This window comes from Protopterus annectens, chromosome 3.part0 (assembly GCF_019279795.1).
Source record: "Protopterus annectens isolate FY-2018-M chromosome 3.part0, PAN1.0, whole genome shotgun sequence".
NCBI lineage: Eukaryota > Metazoa > Chordata > Ceratodontiformes > Protopteridae > Protopterus > Protopterus annectens.
In genome coordinates, this window is record NC_056731.1 from 385,528,776 (window position 1) to 385,536,545 (window position 7,770).

The following is a 7,770-nucleotide window of genomic DNA, read 5'->3' on the forward strand; positions in this document are numbered from 1 at the left end:
GTCTGGAAATATGACCAAATCGTGTGACATAAAAAATTATAACTATGTCTAGCAACGGGGACTGTGTCTGCTGAATAGTCAACCTTAGGGACATCAGGAACATCATCAGGAATGGAAGTAGAAGGTAAGACATGTTCTGCAACAGGAATATTGTCTGGATGGCTCTGAGATCTAGAGTCTGTATTACAGGAACAATGCTGCGATATTGAATCTGATACAGGAAGAAGATGTCTGTGATTTCACCTGTACTCCCCACACTCAGATTCTATGAAGCAGGATCTTGGCTTGGTACATATACCTGTTACTTGACCAGTCCAATTGAAACTTTTCGCTGTTTGTATCCTCACTGTCTCTCCTTCTTTCAATGGATGAAGAAATCTGCTCGATTTATCATAGCTGCTAAGAACACTTTCTGAATAATTGGCCTCTAACTGTTCTGTTGTTCATTGCTTTAGGCATCGACAAACTGGAACTAATAGGCAATGTTGATCTGGTTTGCCTAGATAGAAGTCTCTGAGCAGGCGACCCAAGTATATCATCATGGGGTATGTTTCTGAGATTAAGTAAATTCAGAAAAGCATTATTATTATCGCAATTTGACCTCTCAATTAATTGCTTTGCACTCTGTATGGCACATTCACAGGGCTGGCCTTAGTTGAAATGGTGCCCTAGGCGAAGTACTGCTGTGGCGCCCCTTAAGCCCCACCCATACCATACTTAAGGAACACCCTTATTTGAGCCACACTCATATATTGGCCACTCCCACCAAAGGCACTACAGTTTTCAATTTTTAAATACATGAAAAATCATACTGTAACAGTTACCTTGTAGTGTAGTTAAACTGCAAGTGCATTCTCAGGGCTACTTATGGCCATTTGTCAACATCTATGTTTTATGCAAAGGTAAGGCTGCTATTACTCACATGGAGGGTTGTAGCCACAAAGGACCCTGTTTTGCACAAAAACGTCCTGGCTCTGCACCTCCTCTTACTTCTGTTAAGCTGGAAAAAAGTACCATTTTTGACATACATGGTATATTTTAGGCAAAAGCCATAACACCCACAAGTAAACCTACAGGTAAAATTAAGTGCAGGTTTCAATATCTTGGATTGAGTGATAGAGTAATAAAGATAAAAATACAAGTTTAATAAATTATTGATATTGACTGTGAAAAACAATTGACCACTTCATTTTCAGTTGTAACATTTAATAAACTATTTAATATTGACTAAAAAATAATTCAACAGTTCATTGTCAGGTGTGACATTGGCTTTAATGCAAAAATAGGAGGTTTAAAATGGAGACAACCTAGAAACTCAAAAGTATACAAATCAAAAATAAAAAAAATGCAAAACCTGGGCAAAAAATAAAGCAGAAACAAAATGGATGAAAGTAATAAAAGCATCTATTAAAAAGGCATGGATTGAGGTTTGATCCTGTGGCCTGCAGATTTTGCATCACATTAGTATTTTACATGGGAGAATTAGATTTTTTTTAATTACATAATATAAAAATGTACATGATATAGTAAAACATTTTGACTATCTGAGTAAGGGATAAAGGGCTCCTAACTGGTGTAATCTTTGTCAACCTAATAACTTAATACAAATGACAGCAACAGCTTCTGTGAGAAATCTTTTGCATCTTAGCACAAGCTCCTAGAAAAAAAAAAAACAGTGGGAGATAAAATGGAGAGGCAGGGAGAGAAACCCAGGAGGCTATGCATATAGTAAGATTGAAAAATTACAGCAGAGGACAGAAAAGATGAGTAGTTATGGAGGAAATGGTGATGCGGTGGAGGCTAGGAAAAAAGTACAGATAATGATCACTTTAGAGATGAAGAATAGTCTTTACATCAGGAATATCACTAGCTAACATAATAAAGTATGTACCTGGCTAGTCTCACACACCTTAACTATTAAAGTTAAAAAAAAAAAAAACTAACACAATGCTCTTCTGTACTCCAGACATGCTGCCCAACCATACTATCACCACCTGGTTCATTTCCCATAACCAAAATGATACACTTGAAACTCTCATTCAGTGCCAAAATCTTTGCATCTAGCTTGACCCTTTACTTAACATCCAAAGTCATAATCAGATCACAAAAGTTAAACTCCTTTCTGAACCAGAAACATTTCCCACTTCCTCTGTCCCAAGATTAGGGCTGCCTTTCTCCCGTAGGTGGAATACTGATTCTCACTTATCACATTTCCCTCAAAAAATAAATAGTATCCCTACATTCCACCTCTAATATTATTCACAGGTTCGTTATCATTTTTCCAAACAGGGAACATCATTGTCCAACATTAACAAAAGTCAATGGCTGCCAATAACACACAGAACAACACTGGAAACCTTGATATTCAAGCTTATTATGGAGACAAGCTTCCCTTTCTCACTCAAAAAATATCAGAAAGAGCTGTACCTCCATACAGTCTCAGATCCCTCTCTCAGTTCATTCCAAACCTGCATACTCCGCTTGCCAGCTTTAAATGCACAATGCACCCCTATCAATTAAATAACATGAGTGAATCACACTGAGGCAGCGTGGTAATCTCTCCAATTGTGTGTTGCACACCTTAATGAAAACTTATACATATTTCTCAAATGATAAACTACTTCAGTAATGCAAAACAAGGAACATCCAACGGGTGCAGAGCTACAAACAAATTCACTTTTCTTCAAAAATCTCTCTGGAAAGGGTCACACGCTACACAGAATAATAATTAAAAAAACACACATACACACACCATACTAGGAGATAAAGAGAGATACCCTCACTTTTCTACACTAACCTGCCCACCAAAAATGTTAGGCTTTGAGTAACTCAATACCTTCCTTTCAAGGTACATCTTTGACCTTACTGTATTCTTAAAACAGATTCTGCTGCCAATACAGCTACTAATGACATACAGTATCAAAACAACTGGAATATAAACCAAGGCACATAGAATTTTAAAAAGGTACAAACTTCAAAACACACTGCACAGCACTCTACACTACATATAACCAAATGTTACTATTACTTACAACGACTCAACATCACTAATAACCATTAAGAGAACAAATGGCCCACTAACTTCAAAAAAGTGCCCATAAAATACAAATTACACCAAAAAATAACTAATTTTAAATTCCTGAGCCTAATTGATGAAAATTAACATTTTACTTACCAATATTTATGCTCTTAAAAACTGTGCTTTACAAGAAAACAATACAAGCAGACTTGAGACAGTTATGGACAACAACATGGCAATATTCACACTATTTGTATTTCAGAGGGTTTGCTAAATTAAGTCATAACATTCATAACATGGTACAGAAAGACCCATGACCAGTATGGGAAAATGTTAACATTTAATCTCACATCTATAATGCAATAATGAAGTCATCTCACAGATCTTCACTGAAGCCTCATCTGTACAACGATGACATTTCAGATCTCCCATTTAATGATTACCAAAACTAGAAGAGAGTTCAATGCCTGTGAACTTGTGATAAAACATTAACAGTGTGTTTTAAAGTGTGGTCATTAACTTTAAGCTAAGTAGTAGAAAAACAGTAACTTAAATGACACTGATCCTGAATATTCCTTTTACACCTCTTTTATGTTTAAGATGACACAATAACTGTGAAAAAACAGAGTACTGCCAGACTACAAATATCAGTAGAAGGGATGGGGGTGATGCAGAAGACAAGCACCTCAATGCCAACAGTCATCTTGTAATCAGTCTCAATGGGAAGGCACAGGGTGACCATGCATCTCTACAAAGGCTACAATGCTCAACACATAGTTTGGGGAGAGGGGGGAACAGTCCCAACTCCAATCAGCTGATTTCAGCACCTGCAAAGTGTCAATTCACAAACTTTCAAACATGTCCCACAACATCAGGGAAAACTAAACATTTGACATATGTAACTTTAAGCCCCCCCTTTCCCCAAGCTATATTAAAATTTCTGTAAGCTATGGTAAAGCTGGCAAGTAGTACTAGAAAATGACCGGTTTTCTTCATATAAACTTCTAATTGCAGTAAAGCTTTTGTTCTCCAAACTCCCCACAATAAACAGCAACTATTACTTGTACTAGAGCTTGCACACACAAACACACAAGAAAGAACTACACTGCCTAAATAGCATAGCCGTACAAGAGTCATCAGGGAGCAAAAACAAGTGTGCTCCTAGCTAATAAACACATAGGTAATGTTTTAGGGCATGGACTGGCAAACCCTAGCAACAAAGCAGAATGGTACTTCAGCACTTTTTGCCTGCAAGTCTACTCTTTCTGTGGCACAACAGCCTTGCTTTCCTTGTTTACATTTCTAAGAGAATTTCTTGCTAACGTGAACAGATTTTTTCAATATAAATGACCTATTTAAAACAAATATCCAACCCCTCCTTGCAGTTCAACTGCCCATCAACTTAAAATCTAAAACAATGTTTCTTAGCTTATTGAGCTCAAAAATGGGTAACCTACTCATGTTTTACAGCATCTCTTTAAACTACTGAATGTAACAGTAATAAGACATTTTTGTAAAACTACTGCATGGTACTGTTAATATGGGAGTAAATCAAAAGTAACCAATGCAGACAAGCAAATACCAACAGTAAAGCAAACCAGCGCAAGACAGAAATATGTAACACGTCGATCCTTAACACTAAAGGCTGCTAAGGCCTTCCACCCACCCCCACTTTTCAGGAAATAACCATTATAACATTTTTCAAAGTGCAACAGAGAACATTTTTTTTTGGGGGGGGTGTCAGAGAAAGCAGATGAGTGAAGTCAGAGGTTGTATATGCTCATTTTAATGTTTACAGAAAGAGAGCATGCTTATTTGTTTAGAAAGTGTTGCAACTGACTGCATAAAAGTGAATTGGTCCTACCACTGTCCTTCTATACATTTAGAGAAATAAAGTCACACAACACTGGGTTGAAAGAACAAACTGGAATTACGCTGGTGTTATTAATGCAATCACACCTCTCAAATAGTCCTAATTTTGACTCAAAGTTTAGCTCTCGCCTCTTCATCCCTCAAAAAAGTGGCACCTTTTGGAAGAAGTGTTGTGAATTACCCTTAAGTCACCAGTTACACACTTAACTTCAGGAAATGTATATCAGCTCGCATTTTTTACTCTGCCAAATCACAAGTTAATAGTTCTAATATATTAAAGTGTTTATTATATTAATATATTTCTGGCTTTATCCCACAGCTGATTGACAGCCACAGCTGCGATCAATACGGAGAGTGAAAGCACAAAAGGTTAAATAAGGACCAGTACAAACAGATGGGTAGGCATTTGGGGTTAGCTACAGGATAACACGAGCAAAGTCCACCAGTACAAGTAACGTTCAACAGAAAAACTGTACAACGGAAATTCAAGTGGCACCAGAATCTTGCAAGCAGTAGTAATGAAATTAAAATGAGCATAAAGGAAACTGACCATTTTTATTAAAAAAATATTGACTGTACATTAAAAAACACATAGACCTACACGTTACCCTTTTCACGTTCACCATCGTTTATACAGGTGTGGGTCATAATTACTACAATAATAAACACTCGTGGAAAAAAACAAAGGGGGTGCTACAAGTTACTTATTCCGACATCTCATACAAGTGGAACGTTAAAGGCCCTTAACAATGTTGCTTACGAATATACACTGTACTATTCAATATTACTTACTTTGCTTGTGCTGTTTTTCTCAGTGTTTTAGTCATTGTGTCTATTGTATGATGTGGTCGTCTATTATATTGTGATTACACACTGTAAATAGACAGTGGCTGAAAGAGGGGGCAATTAGTCCAGTCCACCTACCTGTAAAATAAAATAAAAAGACCTGTAAAATTAATGAAATAAAACGGAACACACTATTTACAAAAAATTAACAAGAGCCGATGACCTACAAGGATGGGGGGATGGGCAAACTCCCTAATATCTTACTACCTTTTCTCCCAAAATTTATTAACACTCAACATAAATGTGAAATATACAACAACTGTACTTACCCGTTTATATCATAAAATACCTACCTTAAAAGTGATCAGGTAAGTCGCAAAATAAAGCCATCGATTAAAAATGGATACTTACCCCTCAGGAACAGTATTCTTCTTTACCATGATTTAAATAAGGTCATTACTGGAGCAAAACCACGCCATTATGCCTGAATCCCCTAAATGTTAATGCTCAACAGGAACAGCCTCTGAGACTCATCAAATAGATGCAGGGGGAGGGAGGGAATAGAAGAACACAGTAAGGGGCCGTTCTATGTGCTGGGGTGGATGAATCGTGCTTTTAATTATGGAAGTGGGGGAGGGCGCAATGCTACAGCTGAAAAGTGGAGAGAAGTAAAGTTTAAGTAAACTCATTTAATTTGCACCCTTTATGACGCCGGCCTTTACGGTGTCCTAGGCGGTCGCCTAGTTCACCTATGCCTAAGGCCGGCCCTGCATGTTCAGCTAGCCCATTTGACTGGATATTCTGGACTTCTAGTAACATGTACAAAGTCCCATTCTTGTGCAAATTTCTGAAACAACTGACTAGTAAATTGAGTACCATTGTCACAAATAACTTTGAGTGGCCTACCATGGACTAAGAAATATTATTTGAACTTGGTGATAACAGCAGTGGACATTAGATTAGGTAGTAAATCAATCTCAAACCAGTTCAAATAAGAGTCTACCAAAGCTAAGTAATGCTGATTGTTCCACTCAAATATATCCGCGGCTACTGTTGACCAAGGTAGTTCTGGAATTTGACTTAGCTGAAGTGGTTCTTTTTGCAAATGCGGTTAGTACTATTGCATACTGAATAAGAAGAAAGTACTTTGTCAATGTCTTTTACTAGAGAAGGCCAAGATATTAGCTGTCTCACCCTTTTTTTGTAGATTCGGACCTGGGAGTCCACAGTGCAAAATCTAGATATATTCTTGCTGTAAGACAGCAGGAACAACAATTTTAGGACCTTTGAAAATAATACTATCTTCCATCAACATCTCATCTCTGTAAGAAACTTCAGTTGGTACACTAGATTGCTTTGATGGCCATCCATTATTAACGTAGTGGTTGAGCTTTTGCAAAATTGGATCAGTTTTTGTATGATCTCTCAGCTCATCGAGTCTCATGGTAGTAAAATTACACACTTCCATGACATTAAAGTCAAAATTCTCTGCATGAAGCTGTTCCGTTGTATTTCTGGGCAATCTGGATAAGGTATCAGACAGATAAAGGAGTATGCCTTTTGTATAGACCATTTTGAAGTTGTACTTTTGCAATTTGAGCATCATTCGTTATAATATCACTGGAGCCGAATGTACAGGCTTCTTTAAAATAGTAACTAGAGGTTGGTGATCAGTTACAATCTGAATAGCTCGACCATAGATATAATCATGAAACTTAGAACATGCAAATACTACTGACAAAAGCTCTTCCGTAATTTGAGCATATTGCATTTCAGTTTGGGTAAGAGTTCTAGATAAATAAGCTACTGGTTCCCCTCTTGAAGAATAACTGTGCCAAGACTAAATTTTGAAGCATCACAGGAAAGAGTGATTGATTTATTGACATCATAGTATCTTAATGTAGGTGGGGTGGCAGTTTTCTGTGTAAGGTCTTCAAATGCTTTGTTTGCTGTTCCAACCAAGACCATGTAACATTTTTGCGCAGCAGATCTCTAAAAAGTTGCTGTCAACTCACTGAACTCTGGTATAAACTTGATTAAATAGTTGACCTTGCCACTACATGGACTAACAAGATGTAACAGTTCCTAGCCAC